The sequence below is a fragment of the Eutrema salsugineum genome, unplaced genomic scaffold (assembly GCF_000478725.1).
Source record: "Eutrema salsugineum unplaced genomic scaffold, Eutsalg1_0 scaffold_7, whole genome shotgun sequence".
NCBI lineage: Eukaryota > Viridiplantae > Streptophyta > Magnoliopsida > Brassicales > Brassicaceae > Eutrema > Eutrema salsugineum.
Genome location: NW_006256486.1, coordinates 14012748 through 14024335, shown reverse-complemented (window position 1 = coordinate 14024335; position 11588 = coordinate 14012748). Strand labels below are relative to the sequence as shown.

The 11588-nt window shown below is 43.8% G+C and overlaps 1 non-coding gene across 1 annotated transcript; it reads right to left on the bottom strand.

Annotated features, from left to right (window-relative positions):
• Positions 1–8903: 8903 nt before the first annotated feature.
• Positions 8904–9010, bottom strand: LOC112083252. The gene has a single exon (XR_002897542.1). It is a non-coding gene; the product is annotated as a small nucleolar RNA R71 (small nucleolar RNA).
• Between the last annotated feature and the right edge of the window lie 2578 nt (positions 9011–11588).

Genomic DNA, 11588 nt, shown 5'->3' with positions numbered 1-11588 from the left:
CTTAGATCTTAGTGCATAGATTTCTGCATGACGAATTAACGGACTAGTTATGCCTGTATTGCTAGTGAGAATTTTCTAGGCTATTCCCGATTGATGCATACTGATTGATATTGGTCTAGAAGTTTGGTCTCTGAGATTTTGTTTAGTTCCTGCGTTTTCAAAACCTCTCGCCGAGATTTAGCCTGCGTTGATAACACCGGATTTTGACCATTTTTATGGATCATTTTAATATCTTTTACATGTGTTTTTTACTCCATTTTCAAAAGGTTTTCAAAGGATTTCTATGTTTCCGGATTTTAAAAGACTTTTCAGGTAATTTGGGATACAGAGGCACAAAATGGAACAAAAAGACTCTTTTGGATAAATGCAGACCGTCAGAACTCTCATGGAGAGACGTAGACCTTCTCACCGTCTGATCACCCTCAGAATTGGACAACTTATAGAAGAATCAACCAGCTTTCAAATGCACTTGGTTTGGAGACATTCCAACGGTTGGATCTTAAGATATTTCATTAGCCCTGGAGCCATTCGAAGTCGGTCAGCAACTCACCCGACCGCGGCCAACAAGCTATTTGCCGCGGTCAGAAGCTTCCCGACCGCGGCCAACAAGCCAATTGCCGCGGTCACAGTACTCCCGACCGCGGCAATCAAGCTCCGACTTAAAGCCCACTTATCTGAAACCCAAAGTCATTCCCAGCCTCAATTCCGGAACCCTAGAGACCATGGAGTATTGGAGACTATAAATACATGTCATTTAGGTCGTTTTTAGGGAGAACCCTTCATACTTTACAAAAACCCTTTTCCTTTAGCCGTTTTTAGGTGATTTTTGTAGAAGATTGTTCAAGTCCGAGTTCTTCAATAGAGAAGCTTTCTTTATCTCTTTTCTTTACTGTTTTTCATTACTTTTATTAAAACCAATGATGATGTCAAACTCAGCCATGTCTGAGTAGATCCCGAGTTGGGCTTAGGGTTCCCGAAAGGGGCTCTCATAATCGATTAAGACATCTAGGTTTATAGATCTGGGATCTCGACCTGTTCTCTGTTTATTCTTGTTCTTATTGCATGTATGCTTGATTGATCACCTAGTATCTGATCTAGATAGTTAGTGTTGCGAAAGTTTTCATTAAGTATCAGCCCTAGAATGAAACAGGCGATTTTTCCGTAGGAGTGGAAACCTACCTGCGGCGAGATCGTGAGTATTGACGAGTCTTGTGCAGCTCTTGCGTTCTCTCCCTTCCAGGACCAGAGTGGAAACCTACTGGTCAGGGTTGCGAGAAACAGTTGGTTATGATCACGACGGTGACGCAGTCATACCGCCGTACTCTAGCTCTAGAACCCATATATTGTTATCTGTCAATCCCAATCTATCTACCTTAGTGTTAAAACCGATTATGATCCCTTAGAGTTCCCAAAAGCTCAGCGTTTTTAGCCGTAGTTTACAATTCCATCGATTTTTACTTGCTTTCTTAGACCTGCATTTCAATTTCCTTAGTTCGTTATTTACTTGCTTTATTTACCTTTCATGCGATATTTTACTTGCCTTATTTTTGTTTAGTTCGATATTTTACTTATTCCATTTGCATTTCATTCGATTTCTTTACTTGCTTTTTAGGATAGATTTATTTGCTTCCTTTTGTTTTAGTTTAATTCGAAAGAAAAACAACCAACCTTTAAAACCAATTTAGTCTAGACATAAAGTTAAAAACCGTAGAAGAATACCAGACACACAAATCTCTGTGGATTCGATCCCTAAATACTACAACTGATTAGCTGTGCACTTGCGGCTTTCATTTGTTTTGTTAAGGGTAAAACTTGTTCCCTCACGTAGTTGACACGAGCACGCATCAAGTTTTTGGCGCCGTTGCCGGGGATAACACCGTATTTTGACTACTTTTATGGATCGTTTTGAAATACTTTTTCTATGTTTTTAATTGCTTTTAAGTACTTTTATTATGTTTTTCTAGTATTTGTAGTTCCAAGACTCTTTTCAGGTAACTTAGGGAAAAGCTTAACAAAATGGATAGAAAACCAGATTTCAGCTCAGAGTCAAACCGTCAGAAGTTCACCTCTGATTGAAGGCCTTCTCACCGTCTGATCCAGCTCAAATTTGGAGACCTTAAAGATGGAAGTATCAGCTTTACAGTGCACTTTACAGCTTGGCAATCCAACGGTTCAATCAAAAGATACGCGAAGAGCAAGATGTCCCGTAAACCAGCCGGCAAGCACTTCCACCCGCGGTCAACAAGCAATTTCCCGCGGTCAGGAGCATCCCGACTGCGGCAAACCACTCATTCCCCGCGGTCAGAGCACTCCCGACCGCGGCCATCAACCTCCGAGCCCAAAAGCCCATTTCTGAAGCCCACAATGATTCCCTCATTTGGAGAAACCCTAAGTGACGTCCAGAGAGGTATTGAGCACTATAAATACATGTCTTAGGAACCCTAATCGAAAAATTCGATCTTTCTTATTGTTTTAGAATACTTGTTTTGCTTTAGCTTTTAGGGAGAGAGAGATTTGTTCTCTTGAACCCTTGTTCTTTCTTTTTCAATTTGGGTTTCTATTCTACTTCTTAATATTATGTCTTTGATTTCGTTCATTATGTCTGAGTAGTTTTATTGTTGGGATTAAGGGATTTTCGATGGAGATTTATATGTTCGATGAGGATTCCATGAGCTTTTGAGCCGAATCTTAGAACTTTTTCTTCTGAATTCGTTGTACTGCATGAGAGTAGCGTCATGAACTACAATCTGATCCAGATGCTTGGTGACACGAAAGTGTTCATCAGGTATCAGATCTAGTTTGGGAGAGCAAAAAAAACATAGGAGTGGAAACCTACCTATGGGCGATTTGTGAATTAGGACGAGTCTTAAACATAATGCATCTCTTCTCTTCTAGGGCCAGATTGGAAACCTACTGGTCAGGGTAGAGAGAGATAGCTGTCTATGATCACGACAGTGGCGTATTCATACGTTTATGACTCTAGTTCGAAAAGTTTAAGCTAAGATCTTACCAATTTACTCTCTAGCAATGTTTTGAATCGTTCGTACCCCTGAGAAAACTTCCCTGAACCCCAACGCCTTCTTCCTCATTGATTTGCACCGATTTTCTTTAAAGCTTTAGTTCAATATTGTCTTTCCTTTTTAGTTCATTTTCATTTAAGCATTAAAATATCCGTTTTTATCATTTTTAGTCATTTTCATTAAGTTTAGTTATTACGTCATTTAATTCTCGTATTCTCTTTTAATATTTCGTTTTTACATTTTAAACACACTATCAAACCTCCACTAAACCGTTTTTGTTCTAGACTTCCTTACTTTATACTTATTTCAAAGGCTTTTTGCAGGAAAAGATCCTCCTTCCCTGTGGATTCGATCCCTAAGTACTACAATCGATCAGCTGTGCACTTGCGGCTATTGATTTCAATTAGGGTAAAACTTGAAACCCTCACCACACGACACATCAAGTTTTTGGCGCCGTTGCCAGGGAAGGCACGCGTTTTCTTTTCTGCAAAACCCCGAGAAAGGTTACTAAATCGACTCTATAACCCCCTTTTCTGCAACTTTCCATTTTTCGGTTATTTTGCTTCCATTTCAGAAGATATGGATCCTATAAATCGAAATATACACTATGAGGAAGGTTTCTATAACACTCCTCAAGCCACCTGACGCAGAGAGAAGCCAGCCAAACCACCCTTACCACTGGCGCAGAGAGACTGTTCGACGCCGGGAAGATCCTTATGGTCCACCTCCGACCTACTTTGAGCCACACGCCTATAATCCTCCACTTCAGAACCCTAGTCAGCAAGAGGCCAACTTGAGGATCAGCAGACGTTTGGGACGCCTCGAAGGAATGATAAACCAGTTCCTTGATCAGCAGATTCTCACCGAGAACACCCTGCTCAAGAAAATTGATTCAATCTCTGAAGAGTTCAACACAAAACTCGATGATATGGCCAATCATGTTCGAGTTTTGGAAGAGCAAACCCACAAAGACTCACAAACACTAGCTGGGATGATCCACCAAGTCGCAACAGAGCAGACAAGACAAGGGTATGACATCATACAAAACTCAAGTGATATTGTTGAATCAAAACAGGAGATTAAAGAAGTCAGAGAGTCCACCTCCGGGTATAGAGAGAAGACAGACGAAGAGTTGCAAGATATCGAGCACAGGCTGAACAAACTCGAGCTCAAAGCATGGGAAATTGATGCAAGAATGGAGCAGATGCCCAACATTGAGCAAACTGAGAGGCTTTCTAAGAAATCTCCCAAAGATCCTCATCAAGATGCACATCAACACCCTGGTATGAGTTGATATGATGCTAGTCTACCCAATAAAGAAGCTGGAGAGGTTCGTAACTAGTACAAGAAGGAAAAGACAGACTATGAGCAGATTTCATCCGGAGCCGCGGGTCTGAGTGTTCCGACCGCGGCCAAAATCCTTGTTTCCCACGGTCGCGACTCCTCTGACCGCGGGAGTTGGTCGCTCAGATGCTCCTCCGGGTTTTGAGAGGAAAATAATACACTTTCTGTCCCAACTTCAGCCTCCAGCACCTAAAAAAGCAACTCAGGAAGAAGAAAACCAAGTTTCAGATGAAGAACCAGATTGGCAGGAATCGTTACCTTGTATGATGGCAAAGGAATGTGTTGAAGATTCAGCTGACTCTTCAATCCAAGAAGACCAGACGTGCAGCGAGATAAAGATGCCATACATTGATTCAATCATTGAATATGACGCTGCAGCTTTCTTTTGTGAATCTTATTCTGCGTTCGAGACACCAGCCAACACCTACAGAGAAAGGCAAGTTCGAATTCTCCATAAGGTCAAGACTACAGGTCAGTTTCTTATCTCTTGTTCTATTAGAGGAGAGATGTTTAAAAACGTGCTATGTGATTCTGGAGCTTGTCTTAACATGATGTCCAAGGCAATTGCTTTGAGACTTGGTATTAAACACCTGCGCAGGACTAGAGCAAAGATTAGTCTAGCTGATGATTCAAATGCAACACCTCAAAGAATAGCTCATGAAATTCCTTTGAGAATAGGAGATTGCATAGTGCCTGTCGACTTCTACATTGTCGAAACAAGAGATGCAACATATCCAGTGATTCTGGGATGGTCTTTCCTAGCAACTCCCGGAGCTATAACGGACTGGCCAAACCGGAGGATTTCATTTGCTAATATCGACAAAGATGTCTTCACAGAAGCTGTTCCATACAACAGCAAAGCAGGAAAACGTTCTGCAGCAGAAGAGTTTGAAGAAGAACTTTGGAGTGACGAAGAACCTGCTAAGCAAAGCAAGGAGATGTCGAAAAAGACTTGTCTCAGGACAAGGTCTTCTTTATTGGAATAAGTCACGTCCAACACCAAAAGTCGAGCTAAACGACTTAAAACAAAAGCGCTTAATTGATATCTTTAGTACAAGAACTCACGTATTAGAGAAACAAAACATATAAGGATGACGATGAGATCTACAAATTTATAAGGATGATTCGGGATCGACAAAAAATCTGTAGGAGGATCTATTCGGTCAGTAAGGTGATATGTCTATATTTTACATCATTTAGAGTGCATTTTAGAGTCCTCATCTTGTGTTTTCCCATGTAAATTGAGTCTCTAGGCATGAAAATAGGATTTAGGGCTTGCATTAGGTCCCAAAGAGTTTTGCATGTTTTGAAGTCTTTATCAGGTGCTTTGGGAGTCATTTGGAGCTTAAGAAGAGGAGCAGAGAAGAAGACGGTGAAGAAAAGGGTCAAAAATGGTGAAAACCGCTTGGAGGAATTTCTCGGCCAAATCGCGTACCGGGACGGACAGAAACTTTGGTCAAAATCCTTACCGATCGCTCAACCTCGACCAAAAAGCTTACCGATCGCTCAGCACCGACCAAAATCCGTACCGATCGACCAAAGTCAGCCTGGGTCGAAGATCAGGCGTAAATACCACGGGATGAGTTTTGTCCGAGGCGAAGGAATTTTTACGACCAAAAAGCTTACCGCGGTACACAGCCCTCGGTCATTTTCCTTACCGCGGGAAGCTTTTCTCGACCAAAATCTGTCCTTGTCCGCGCGTCTCAAAGATCTGCAATCCGGGGAACCTTCCGGTCCGAACCAGTTGGCAGGGTCTTCAGCAAAGTTGGAGATAATCAAACAAAGATCCCAGAACAGTTGGAGTCATCCAATTCGGACCCGTGGAGAGAAAGATACAGCTTCCGGAAGGTGCACCAACATTACGCGCATCCGAGAACCGAACGGCGGAGCACAAAGATCACGGCGGACGGAACCTTTCCGGACCGAACCAGCTTGCCCGGTTTTCATCAAAGTTTGAGATCTGTGAAAGACCTTTTCAGAACAGTTGGGGTCGCTCAATTCGGACGAGTGGTTTGAAAGATAAAGTCTCCAGAGTTCACATCGGTCCAAACAGCTTATTTTCCGGTGATTCCAATGCGGTTCAAAGATGTGAAATCCAGGAAGCCTTCTACTTCCCAAGCTCCGACGCTTTCTTCATCAAAGTTCGAGCTTATTGAGTCATCTTGACTATGGGACTGGTCTCAGTACATTTGGAGTCGTGGGTTGAAAGTTACTGCTTCCGGAAGGCGACATGGTCAATACGAGCCCAAATATGTTGCGATACGCGCTAAGTGTTTTCTCAGGGCTCGGCATCATTACCTCGACATCGGCCAAGTCAAGGCTCATATTTTGGGAGTATTATGAACTAGGCCTCGTGCTGACACGTCGGCACGTTGGAATCAAGGCATGCACACGTAAGAAATGAAGCTGGAAACAACTAAGTGTTGAACGTGCACCTCGGTGTAGCGACCTCGGCGTGCATGCCGGACCCTGTTCGCCCAAACCCCTCGACTACCAAGCGCCTCGGCATTTCATGCCGAGGTCCATTGTCACGAAGACAGAATCAAGAACAAAGCTGCCCAAGAACACACACGTGAAGATGGATCAAAGACTAGGGTTCATGCATGTTCTTGACGAGTTCTTCACGAGATCTTCGTTTGGATCTGGACTCACGTGCACTCCTTGACATGAAGACCTTGGCTTCACTCTCCGACACACCGTGGCACTCACCCATCAACCCAAGAACGCGGTTCAGTACCCGGTTTGTTCCGGGCTGACCCGCGACACTTTACCTTTGCTATATATACATTTTGAGACTAAAAACCTGAGGATCTTATCTCTTATCTGTTTTTAGCTTTAAGAACTTGCCTCTTTGGTGAAACTTGATGATTCTAATCTGATATCTCGTTTTTGCATGAGAAATCTTGTTCTTTCTTTATTTCTTTTATCATCTAACATTAAACTCCTCATCATGACCAGCTACACGTCTTGCAAAGGACTCAGTGAGCTCGTTATGATTAGTGAGTAGTCGTTTAAGCGGCTTTAGATGAGTAGATTAGGGTGCTTTCAAGGTAGATTAGTGGGTTTAGGTGTCTAGTCCTGCAAGTTTCATTCTTTAACCGACGAGATCTCTAGGCTGGATCCAAGCACATCACTTGAGGTTCAGATCCGAGACATATCTCGCATCAAAAGTGTTTGTAGAAATGTCTGAACCACTCGGTTAAGGGTTTAAGAGTCTTTCATCGCGAGAGTGATAGTTTGTTCTCTTAAATGACATTTTTGAACTGATTCTTATTGCTGATTGATTCGATGCTTCTCAAAAGACATTTTTGGTATGAAGGAGGATCAATTTAGATGCTTAATACTTTCATGAGAAGATTAACATGCCTTGAGTTCAAAGTTAAATGAAACCGCTTGATGTTTTGATTCATTAACCCACTAGTTGAACTTGGAAGCACCCGAGTCAAGTATCTCGTCTAAAGTCTCTTGCTTTATTACATATTATCATCATCTGAATCGCTTAGTTATCATTTGCATCTTTGTTTTGTTTGATTCTCATCATTTACTTTACTTACATGCTTAATCGTTGTTATTTAGCTTAGTAAAACCTTCACCTTTTTATCTTGACTTAAATAAACAAACAACATAGACTAGTGTCTCGTTGACAAGTCTGGATTGACACCTCTTAGTACTACTTTGACAAGGGGATTGATAGCCCTGAGATCTAAAAAGTCTTATCTATCAATTGGCGCCGTTGCCAACTTGTCGGAGCATTAGTCTTTTGTTTGTTCTTGAGCTCAAGATTTTAACTTTCTTTGTTTTACTAACTTCTTTGCAAGTTCTTGTGTTGCTTTCAGGTGCATGAAAACCAGGTCTCGGAGCACAGAACCGCCTTTACCGTACGACGACAACATCAACCGGATTGAGAGGCGAGCTCGCGAGAGGGAACGGCATTTTGAACGACTTGGAATGGCAGAACAGCAAAGGATCGAGCAACAGGCTCAAGAAGCCGAACACCAGGCTCATGCTAATCAGGCGCAGGCAGGCAGGAATGAACAACAAGCCTATGTTAACCAACAACAGGCTCAAAGGAACGAGAGGCTTGCTCAGCAAAACCAACAACAAGCTAATAGGAACGAGCAACAAGCCCACCATGTTCATCCGCCACCGCCACAAGCTCAGAGACAACCTCCTCCGGTCTTTGTTAGAGAGAATGACCGAGCTAATGCGCACCAATACCGAGCTGGGATTCAAGCTCCACCGGTTCAAAACAACAACTTTGAGGTTAAAGCTTCCCTGCTCAATATGGTGCAGAACTCAAAGTTCCACGGTCTAGCCGGAGAAGACCCCCTTGAGCATCTAGATCAGTTTGATCGGGTTTGCGACCTAACTAAGATCAATGGTGTCTCGGAAGATAGCTTCAAGCTACGCTTGTTCCCATTCAGCCTCGGTGATAAAGCTCACCAGTGGGAAAAGAACCTCCCGAGGGGTTCTATACAAACCTGGGAGCAGTGTAAACTGGCGTTCTTATCAAAGTTCTTTTCCACATCACGCACGGCTAAGCTCAGAAACCAGATCTCAAGCTTCACGCAGCACAACAACGAGAGCTTTAGCGAAGCTTGGGAACGGTTTAGAAGCTACACTAACCAATGCCCCCACCACGGCTTCTCAGAGGCATCCCTCTTGAGTACTTTATACCGAGGTGCACTCCCCAAGATCAGAAACCAACTCGATACAGCTTCAAATGGAAATTTTCTTGGGAAAGAAATCAATGCGGCAATGGAGCTAGTCGAGAACCTAGCCATGTCTAATGATACTTATGGCGAAGACTTTGATAGAGTAAACCGTACAGAGGGCTCCAATGAAGAACAGCGTATGAAAAAGGATATAAGAGAGCTTCAGAGCAAGCTTGACAAGGTTCTGATGGCGACTCAAAAGCCAATACACTTTGTAGGCGAGTTTGATGAGCAAGGGCCAAGTTTTGACAATGTTAATGAAGATGGTCTAACTCAAGAGGAGCTGAACTACATAGGGAATCAGCAGAGGTATCAGCGGTTTAACAACTACAACAGTAACCCAAACCTCTCATACAGAAACCCGAATGTAGCTAACCCTCAAGACCAAGTGTACCCTGCTCAGCAACAACAACAAAGCTATGCTCCAAAAGCTCCTTTTCAGAATACCTTCCAGCCCAAACAACAGTTCAGTGGGCAACAGCACGGCTACACTCATCAGAATCAAGCGGCTCAGGGTAACAACTTCACCAGCCAACCGCAACATCACAAGTTTCCACCAGGGTTCAATCCGCAGCCGATGGGTAATCAGCAACAGAATCAGGGAACGGGTCAGAATCAGATGGGAAACGATGTATGTGGGATCTTACAGCAACTGTTACAAGGTCAGCAGAGAGTTGAGAGCCAGCACGCGACAATGCAGCAAGATATCAGAGAGCTTAAGCAGAATCAAGCCTCTACATCATCCCGAGGCCCGGCTTTACCAGGTAAACCGGAGCCCAATCCCAAGGAGTACGTGAACGCCATTACATTGAGAAGTGGCAAGGAACTACAAGCTCCGAAGCCTAAGACTAAGCTCATTGAGGCCAATGAGCAATTAGAGGGGGAGGCAGCCTCAGGTGATGCGTGTAAAGAAGCAGATTTTGAGAAAGAACCGATCAAGGACAAAGGAAAAGAGGTGGAAAAGACAACTGAGCTTGAAAAGCCATACGTTCCACCACCACCTTACCAACCCAAGATACCGTTCCCAGGGCGTTTCAAAAAGAAAATCTTAGACAAAGCCAAAGCGGTCTTTGAGAAACACTTGGAGAACACGCAACTCACCTTACCCATTATAGATGCTTTCTTAGCTATACCACAGCTTGGGAAGTTTCTAAAGGATGCTATCCTCAACAAGACAAAGGAGCTACAGGGTATGGTAATACTGAGCCATGAATGCAGCGCCATAATACAAAGGAGGTCTATACATGGGAAGCTATCCGATCCGGGCAGCTTTACCTTACCGTGTGCTTTAGGTCACTTGAAGTTCTCAAACTGCTTGTGTGATCTAGGAGCTTCTGTGAGCCTAATGCCATACACGGTGGCGAAGAGATTGGGATACAAGAGTTACAAGCCGGCCAAGATCTCTCTTATACTAGCTGATAGATCGGTTCGCTTACCGGTGGGTTTGCTTGAGAATTTGCCTTTAAGGATCGGTGAGATAGAAATCCCCACGGACTTCATAGTTCTTGAGATGGACGAGGAACCATTGGACCCTATCATCTTGGGCCGACCGTTCCTAGCGACCGCAGGAGCCATTATAGATGTGAGAGGAGGAATGATTGAACTACACATCGGTTCCGAGCATATGAAGTTCAATGTTAAAGAGATGATGAAGAAACCGACCATTGGAGGTCAGGTTTTCTATGTGGAAGTGATGGAGGAGCTAGCTGATAAGCTCCTGGAAGAGTTGAACGCAGAGGATCCGTTACAAGTGGTCCTTACACGTGAACAAAGCGAGCACGGGTACTTGAACGAGGAAAGCGAGGTGTACAAGCAACTTTTGGACCAACCGAAGGAACTTGGAGCTGAGGCTAGGTTTTTGGAGCTCAGGAAGAGTGGCCTCGACATCTTAGACAGCGAGGAGTCCATGGGAACAGAGGAGACACCTCGGGATATCATGGCCGTGGCAACTCATATCGAGGCCGATGGTAATCCGCGCGAGAACAAGGAAAAGACCGAGGAAGCTGTTCCGGGCCAATGTAGCTTTGATACCGATTGGAATGAGGCAGACGCTCCCCCTGTTGAGCTCAAGCCTCTACCAACAGGGCTCAGGTATGCGTTCTTAGGCTTGAACTCCACTTTCCCTGTGATCATAAACGATAGTTTGCTTGAACATGAAGAACGTGCATTGCTTAATGAAATCAGGAAATTCAGGAGAGCAATAGGGTATTCCTTGGCCGACATAAGAGGAATCTCTCCTGATATATGCACTCATCGGATCCACCTGGAGGACCAAGCCATGTCCTCTATTGAGCATCAACGTCGCCTTAACCCGAACCTCAAAGAGGTGGTTAAGAAGGAGATACTAAAGCTCCTTGAGGCAGGGATCATATATCCAATCTCTGACTCTCGGTGGGTATCTCCTGTGCACGTTGTGCCCAAGAAAGGTGGTATCACGGTGGTAAAAAATGATAAGGATGAACCCATAGCCCAGAGAACTATAACCGGCCATCTAACGCAAACGTATTGC